This window comes from Gekko japonicus, unplaced genomic scaffold (genome assembly GCF_001447785.1).
Source record: "Gekko japonicus isolate JY-2015 unplaced genomic scaffold, Gekko_japonicus_V1.1 scaffold1161, whole genome shotgun sequence".
NCBI classification, from domain to species: domain Eukaryota; kingdom Metazoa; phylum Chordata; class Lepidosauria; order Squamata; family Gekkonidae; genus Gekko; species Gekko japonicus.
Genome location: NW_015171538.1, coordinates 50,838 through 60,434, shown reverse-complemented (window position 1 = coordinate 60,434; position 9,597 = coordinate 50,838).

Sequence of the window (9,597 nt, the reverse complement as noted above, 5' to 3'; positions counted from 1 at the left end):
GGTCCTTCCCAAAAGACACAAAAGATAATTTTTTAAAAAATCTAATACAAACCAGAGACATTTAAAGAGATATATCGGCACATAAATGACCTCAGCAATGTGTTACAGTTATATTCAAGAAGAGTTCTGTTATTCTCAGGACATGACCATTTGTTGCCGGAAAAGTATTGGGTTGAATCCTGGAGTACCTTTCTCCTACATGAAGGATCTTCCATTCATTCCACAAATAGAAGGGTCTTTCCAAGAATGGAAGACTGTTCACTAAACAATAGGGAATATAAGGATCTGGCTATTGTTTGTTCCCATGGACTGGAGTGCTAGAGAGATGTAATAGAGGAAAAAATACCTGTTTAAAAAGTTAAATAAAGCAGAAATCAGTAGTAGGTCAGTTGAGTAGTTGTATGTAAAAAATGTTAATGCATGATGAGATTGGTTATTACTAAAATCCTGTGTACCAGCTTCAGACCAAGAATAAGAAGTAAACATCTCCCTTGAAAATTGGAATAAGGGTTCCTTTGTGGAAAGGTGCAAATAAACAGCATATAATCTGTTTATAGAGAGTTAATTTAGATGCTAATGTCTGTTCTGCAAACACTACAAAAGATGTTGTTTAGTGCTGTGTGTTTCATGTTAAGTGTTTGAAGAACCGGACTCAAAAGCAGTATCTGTGACTTCCTTTTATCTACCATGGCATTGTACATTTTTGCTCTTGTTTTGTAAAGCCTTTCTTTTATAAGAGTCAGTTTAGAAGTTCAGGTCTGTTCCTTCTGATGTCCACGATGATACTTCAAACGTGGAATAAATGCTTTCCCTCCAGCTTGCAAGCATTTTCACTGTCATTGGGAGATCCACATGAAGAGCAAACAACACCGATAGGAACTTACCTTATTGTCCCATTTGGAACAGCTGATTGAGAAACTGTTTGGCCCATTGTGTCCTGGCCATTTCTTCCCTTCTTCTCCACCTACCAATAATGCTGTTTAATGTTTTATCTTTTCTAGTTGGCACCAGGTTCCCAAGATGTGCCAATATAGCAATGGAGAGACGCATGATCAATCCATGCACATCATGGTGTGCCCTTTTCTTCCCACTTTACCGTATATTCATGTAGAAAAATCTCCATCCCTTATACAAAATTGCTGAATACCATGGAGCTGAGTGCCACCATTTCGTGAAACATCTTTACCTGGGGATGCCAACCTCCAGGTGGGACCTGGGGATCCCTTGGAATTAAAGCTCATCTCCAGACAACAGAGGTCAGTTCCCCTGGAGAAAATTGATGTTTTGGAGGGTGGATTATATGGCATTGTACCACACTGAGGTCCCTATCGTCCCCAGGCTCCACCCCCAAATCTCCAGGACTTTTCCAGCCTGATTCTGGCAACCCTACCCCCCCATCCCCCACCAATGGCTGGGGGGACCTGGCAACCCTACAATATCTTCAGATCTGGGAGGCGGGGTCTATGGTGCAACGATGGCGGACGCCTTTCCCGAGGCTCGGGGAGGGCGCTCAGCACAGCAGCTGAGGGGAGGGGTGCCGCTGGATTGGCACCTCCACGGGAGGTGAGGGAGGCCCCCCAGGCCATAGGGCGTTTGAGGGTGAGCCTCTTTTCCTGATATCTGCAGGGAAATTGAGGCTGCCCTCCACCCTGATAGTCCTCCCCGCTGTCTGCATCCTCTTAGCGAGGCACAAGATGTGCCGACCCAGTCAAGCGCAGGAGATGTGGCAAAGGAGCAATTACGAGCGTGGTTAAGAAGCAATGAACTGTGAGTTAAAATGAGCGAACTGTAAACAGAAGCGTAAATTCCCCCCCCCCCGAAACCTTTTGAGCGATTGGAATCCTGCTGAGAGGGATGCCTCTCGGACGCATTTGCATAAGCAGAGGAGGGAGGAGAGAGAGAGAGAGAATTGCAAACGGACACTTTGAAGTGAAAATCCACACCCCAAACTTCTTGAGTGACTGGAATCATGCTGAGAGAGGGAGACCTCTCTGGCGTATTTAGATAAGCAGAGGAAGGAGGAGGGAGAGAGAGAAAGAGACAATTGTAAACGGATACTTGGAAGCGAAAAGCTGTGGGAGATATCCATGAGTATTTTAGCGACTAAACAGCGTGTAAGCGGTTTTCGGAGCCGAGGAGAAAACGATTTTATATTGGAATTAAAGTGTAAAAATGGCAGACACTCCAAAAAAGTCAGCGAAAACAACTCCGAGAAGAAGGGAAGTGAAAGTTATAGAACTCATAAGTTATAGAACTCATAGCAGAAGCCACCAAGCCGATTCTTGAGCAACTTAAGTGTCGTCTTAAATTCGGCTGATAGAAAAGAGCTTGAACCTGACCTCAAGATCAAGAAGCCTGTGAGATGCCACTGGGCCCCAAGGATGAGACCAAGAAGGAAGAGGCTTAAGATTGGCGGTGTTATCCCTTTGGAGACGGAGGAGGGTTGCATAATTTCGAGTGAATGTCTAAGAAGCCATCAAGACTTTAGAGAGAATTAGCATAGATGTAAAGGCAGAAGGACTCTGAAAATTGCCATTACGAAGAGAGCTGGAGGAGATGCTCTGGAAATCTTCTCATAACAAGTAATAAACTAACACATAAGCTTAGTAAATCAGGATCTCACAAAGTATATTGTTTATTAACAGGTTTTTTTCCCATTACTAACTGCAGTCTAACAGGGTAATGATCTCCTACTCTTGGGTTTTTAGTTTAGTGTGGGTTACTTTTCTTTCTCCTTAGTTGTAGTTCCCCTTCCCTTCTTTTCTTTGTAGTTTATGTAGTATTATAAAAAATAAAAAAATCCCCTCCGGGGGTCTTTAAAAATATATCTTCAGATCTGTACTACATAGATGTGTATTCGGATATATCCAGCCTGAATGTATACCCAAAGTATACCTATTTGCATATATTCAGGTATCCAGAGTAGTATTCAGGAATACTGGTATCCAGGTCCCATTACTTTCTGGGAATATTTGGGAATATCCAGGGCCAGCATTTTGAGAATTACCAGCCCGCCTTTTCTCCTTTAACAGTTTTCTCAGGTGGGAGGGGAGAAGGAGGCATCTCTCCTGGCCCAGGGAAGGCAGAGCTGCAGGTTTGCCTGCCTCCTTTTCCTTCCTTCCCTCCCTCCTTTGTAGGGGTGGAGCTTTTTTCAGGGGCTTTTTTCCCTCCCAGTCCACACCTCTGTAAGTGGGATAGCTGGGGTATCTTGTTCAGGGGCTCATAGCATTGGACCCCAAGGCCCCAAGGCCCAGGATTTCTGAAGGGGCCCACTGCTGCCCCCTTCCACCTGCTCACATTTCTTGCTGCCAACCTGCTTGTTTGTGAGCCCTCCTACCACCCCGCTCCCAGCCACATATGCTGCTCAGCACTGCAGGAGAAAACATGTGTGGGAGGTGCATGGCAGTGTTGCCTTTTGCCATATGCGCTCTCCAGCACCATTGATGAATGGCATGCCATTGCTGGGAGTGCAGGTGAGCTACTGGGCAGGGGAAGGATGCATGAGTAGGCAGTTGAGGATAATACAGGCATGTGATCTGTAGGAAAGAATGGGGGGTGTGAGTGGAAGCACAACAACAGGCAGAGGAAGGGTGGTAGAACATGTACTTTGCATGCAGAAGATCCCAGGTTCAGTCCCTGGCATCTCCAGTTAAATGGGTCAAGCAGGAGGTGATGTGAAAGCCCTCTGCTTGAGACCCTGGAAAACTGCTGTCTGTCTGAGCAGATGGGACTAACCTTGATGGACTGATGGTTTGATTCAGTATAAGGCATTTTCTTGTGACATGAAAGGAGGTAAGGAGAAAGAGGATCCTGCCACTCTGCGCCCAGTGCCCACCAAATCCTTAAACTAACCCTGAGTGGATGTCATCTAGGCTGCTAGCTGAAGAACAGGTGGGAAGAGAATCACTCTTTTCCCTGTCCAGCACCTCCTTAGACTTTGTTTCGGCAAGCTGTGCACCCTGTGGAAATGTAGTCCATGCACTCTTGTGTACCTGGAGACACTGGCAAAACCTGTTAGGTCACACAGTTACCTTTGTGTGCTGAGACTGAAATGAAGAACACAGCTGAAATGTCCCTACACTGTTGGGAAAGACCAGTAGTAGTGATTGAGGTTGTCTTACCTGAGCCTCCTCTGATAACCTTCTAAGAAGCCCCAGAACACCATTGAATACAATTCGAAAATCACTGCATTAAAACCAACAGCAATCATTCTTGGCTTTGCAGACTTTGAGCAGCTGAGGAACAAATTCTTCAGAAATCTTCCTGTCTCTGCCTCTGATCCTCTTTGTAACAGTGAAAGCTCTGGCCTCAACAGCATGACAGGTCCAGGTTTCTGTGGGTTTGTTTGTTTTTCATAATCATAATTTTCTTTAGTTCTTTTATATATTGCCAGAAAGTGCTAACCCACCACTCTTTCAACTATCTGTGGAATGACCAGTGGGAATAAATAAATTATCCTAATACCCTGCTTAAAAGGAGTGAGGTGTTGCTGAGGATGGAAGGAGGAGAGGTGTATAGAGATACAAAGGCATTTCCACAGAATCTCCATTGTGCTGTTGTAAACATTTTAAGTATTGAGTTACCACTTCTTTGCCAGAAGCACAATGCTAGAGGCACTTATTTTATTAACATTTCTATCAACACCTTTCTCACCACAAACAGTGAACCAAGACACCTTATCAGACTGGACAAAACGACATCCCTCAGGCTTCCTCCTGCTGGCTGCTCCCGTTCTTCAGGTGGCCCACTAGGGTTGACGCAGCTCCGGGTTAGGAAATACCTGGAGATTTAGAGGTTGGAGCCTGAGGTGGATGGAAGGGGGGGGGGGGACTTCAATGGGGTATAATGCCACAGAATCCACCTTCCAAAGTAGCCATTTTCTCCAGGTGAACTGATCTCTGTCACCTGGAGATCAGTTGTAATCCCCGATCTCCAGCCACTACCTGGAGGTTCACAACCCTATGGCCACCTGGCAGCAGTGCCTGTGCCTTTTCTACTATAGCTTTGTAACTCTGTGGAATGGGTTCCCTGAGGAGGTGATGGGGGGGCACCATCTCCAGAAATTTTCTGGATGTGTTGTAAGGCCGTTTTATTTGCCAGGACTTTTAATGGAGTATGGACTGCTGGAACTGGGGCGTGGTATGGGAGGTTATTTGGGGCTTTCTTTTGTATATTTTAAATTGCAGTTTATAAGCTGCCTTGAGCCACAAGGAAAGATAAATATAATTACTTTGATAAAATAAATAAATAAAAATAGCAGATTTATACATTAAAACCAACAGCAAATAGAACAAGAATGGCTGTACCAGTAGGCAGACGCAAGGTGAAAAAAAAATTTATTTAGTTCTTGTGGATCCCTACACATTTCAAAATTCGCTTCGTCTGAGGATCATTTCCAAATTCACTTTCCACCTTGAGCAATAAGATCAGATAACCCTATATTAATCCTACATTAAAACCAACTAAATTGTTGCTATATTATATAAATAAAAGTTATTTTAAAGGGGGGGGGCAACTATCAAATTGACAACTAAAAGAGAATTACAAAACCCTTATAATTCCCAAAACCAAAGGACTGCTAGAGGCTCTGACCTGGGATGGAGGATTCCTCAGTTCCTCCCCCAAGCATTCCACAACTCAGGCCTGGTACTTACAACAGATTCTGCATCAGAAACCTAGGGCGATTCTGCATTGACTTTTCCCTCCATTGCTGTACCAAACCCATGTTGGAACAGAAATTCCCCTCTGCATCGCATGCTGCTGTCACTTTCTTTGATCATTGGATTTTATGGTGCCCTCTACACTGCATGCCGCTTTCACTTTCTTTGATCACTGGGTTTTATAGTACCTTCTGCAGAGATTTATGGCCATTCAGGGGTGACTTTGCAGTCAGTACAGCATTGCCCCGGGCAGGGGTCGTTTTGTAGAAAAAGAGCTAGGGGAACTCATTAGCATAATTCATTAGCATATGCCACACACCCTGACATCACCGGAAGTGTGTCATAAGGCCACACCCCCTGACATCACTGGAAGTGTGTCATAAGGCCACACCCCCTGCCATCACCGGAAGTGTGTCATAAGGCCACACCCACCACTCAGTTAGTCTTAGTCTTAAAGGTTAGTCTTAAAGGTGCTATTTGTTAGTCTTAAAGGTGCTATTTGAACTCTTGGACTATTTTGCAGCAACAGACTAACACAGCTACCTTGGGGAAGCTCCTGGATGGGGCTGGGAGTCCTTGCGGAGGCCACGTGGAGTGGCCTCGGCCAGGCAGAGGGGGAGGACGGCAACTTACCCTCCTGCTTCTTCCTCCTTCTGCAACAGAATGAGGCTGGAATTTCGGAAGTAGGGGGCGGCCGGAAGCAGGGGGCAGGGCTTCGTCATGTGCCCCACCCCCACCCCTCATCCGGGGGAACTGCGATCCCCTGCGATCCCCCCCGAATCGACCTCTGGCCCCGGGGTATTTGAATGTGGTTCAGAGCAGCACCTTTTCTGTTCCAATGTGGGTTTGGTAAAACAACAGTGGGAAAAGCCAATGCAGAATCAGCCCTAGTCACAAATGAATCCTGTGCTAGAGAAGTGAAGTCTAATGCAGGAAACCTGATGCAAGATCCTCAGGAGGGGGAAAAAAACCTGTGTAAATGTACCTATTAAAAAGAATATTTACCTATTACAACATGGCTCAGCATAAGCTTGCAAGGGACTCCGTTTTGCTAGTGTTGACATTTCCACAGAAACCATCCTACCCCTGCATGTGGCCAGACGGCACTCTAGCAGCTAAAACACCTTTTGCTACATCCAGACATTGAAGTTCATGTTCTGCCTGCTCGGAGACAGGGAATTCTGGTAGTTTTTTATGACATGCAACGGTAAGAAGAAAAATCAAATTAAAGGGTGAAAGAAGGAAAGCAAAGAAAACATTCCAAGTAGAGTGGTTTTAATAGCTGCTGGCTGAGACTTTGCTGGCTGTGGAGGCAACAGACCAAACTAGGTCAGGAAAAAGCATAGGACAAAGAAACCAATATGTCACTTATGTGCATTGCCCAGACTCTGAGACACAAGCACTCTAATTCTGTGCCTGTGCAAGGAAGCCCCACTGGGCTGAGTGGGATTTACTCTCAAATAAGTGTGCATAGAAATGCAGCCTTAGCCTGTAACTGTATACTTAGTTACTTTGGAACAATCCTTATTTAATTCAGCATGCCTTATCAGGCTAGGATCTGGGAGAACTGTGTTTGAATCCCTACTCTGTCATGGAAGCTTGCTGGGGGACTTTGGGCCAATCACGTATTCTCAGCCTAACCAAAATTATGGAGTTCTTGTAAGGGTAAAATGGAGGAGGGGAGACTGATGTAAGCCAAAGGCAGGGTATAAATCAGTGCACTGTGGGGACATTCCAGGTGAAGAAAATGGGAGGGGGAAGCATAAACCCCCTCTCCTCACATGGAACAAACCTGACTCAAATCAGCCCTTGGCCTGTACTTGGGAATTTAGTTCCAAGCAGTACACATCTGGCAATCAGGCCCTGGAGAGAACATGAGGAAAACAGAACAGGTAGTTAGGCCCTCTCAGATGGAGCATTATGCCCACATTAAAATGAATTCGTTTCAAAGAAAGCTGTTTTGGGCTTCTTTCACATCTGGCTCCAGAATCGACCCATTCTCTCTCCACATCTAAACCCCTCCCCCTTTGCAAGCCTCACTACTCTCCAAACTCCCTGTTGTATTTTTTAATCACTCCAGTTTTCATGAAATCTCATTACTGTCCACAGCAGTTAACAGTTTATTTCACTGTGTGCTGCAACCACTGTTTTTAAATGTGTTTTCCTGCCGAGGATGCTGTGAGCTATTCTTTCAAGAGCCGTTACAAGCCAATTAATAAATAAAAGCACTTTGTTCTAAAGTTTGTTTTTATATTGCTCATATAGAGGCAAATAGAGTTGGGGGATTCACACAGGAGAACCCCTGAACAAAGGGGGATCTTTCACCTTTCTCTTGGCCGGTTCTCCTTTGACACCCCCCCCCCAAGATTAATTTTATTCTGGAATAGCCTCACCTGAAGTGTTTTGAAAGCAGAAACTGATTAAAGATACACTTTAAATTAAAAAACCCACATCACTGTCTTCTTTCAGTTTGCTGTCAGCTATCAAAATAGGCATCACAAACCTATGAAATAGGTTATGCACTACATGATACATTGGTGGTCATGTGTATACATTTAGATGCCTGTATATTAAAGATGCATCCCCTGCCCGCTCAGGTTAAAGATGCATCCCTTGCCGTTCTAGCAAACCTATAGGGAAATCCCTGAAAAATGGCAACTCTGAAAAATAAAAATTTGTACACCTTGTACTAACAAGGTTTAAATAGACCATCCTGAACATAATACTGTCTTTCCCTTTTGAAAGTGTATTATGGTTTATGGGGAAAGGAGATCTTCAGGAAATATAGTGGCTCATTTGGCATCCAGTTAAGGAAGAAACCTTAGTCTCTGCTATCAACTTCAGCCCAATCCAGCATTAACCCTTCAAGGACACTGTCACCCCAGCCGGCTGCATAAAAGCAATCTGTCAGTCTGGCTGCGTTGCCTCAAGAACCAGACCATCAATTATTCAGCAATTCCGATTTCCCTGAAACAGATATGTAATTGCAGCCCATTTTTATAGAAATCTGTGTCTTATATTAAACATTCATGCTGTGTATACAGTGAACAGAAAAACACAGTCTAAGTCCAACTCTAATGAAACTTTCATTGTGATGTGACGGCATTGAGTTTACAAGAAGCGCAGCCTGGAGATAGAAAGGGAGAGCGAGGTCCCTCCCGTTCACATCAAAGATCAGAACTTCAGTTAAAGATGATGAACCTTTTTTTAGGTGTTGAAAGGCTCAGGATAGCCCAGCACTGAATATTTACATACCATCATCTTACCCTGCACACATATGGATAAGGAGATACCCCCAGATGTACCCAACTTACGACAAAGGGAATTGGAGGAGATATCCAGCAAAATATCAGATCTAGACAAGTGGAGAAAGATCTTCAGTTGGCATGGGTAAGACTCCTCCCCCCTTACTTGATTCTTGCATGTTCCAGTAGTTAGATCCCCTTTGAGTCTGCAGTCCTATGCACACCTACCTGGAGGTAAGTCCCATCAAAGTCAGCAGGATTTACTTCTGAGTAAACATGCTTAGTAGTGTGCTGCAAGGATGCAGTTCTATGGATACAAATTTGGAAGCATGCCTTGTGAAACCTAATGTGGCTTATGCATATGATCAGCTATGCTTCTGTGACTTTATTAGGTGCAGTGCAAGTGATACTGTTTGTAAGCTGTTGAGCTGCAAATGGAAACTTATTTGACCTTAGTGCTTTTAGCTGTATCGGGCATGTTTATTTTATTTTTTCCTCTTCATTTTCAGGTTGGAAGTCAGTCATACTACTCATCAGGTAACTTTTCTCTGCTTTGGGGACCATGTTAGTTGCAAATTGCAATCACATTTTGAAAAGTGACTAGCTTTTCCTTGCGAAAGTAAAGCCTGAAGGTATATCTATATGCATCTTTTCTAAAAAGAAGTTTTAAATGTATTCCAAAGACATATTCA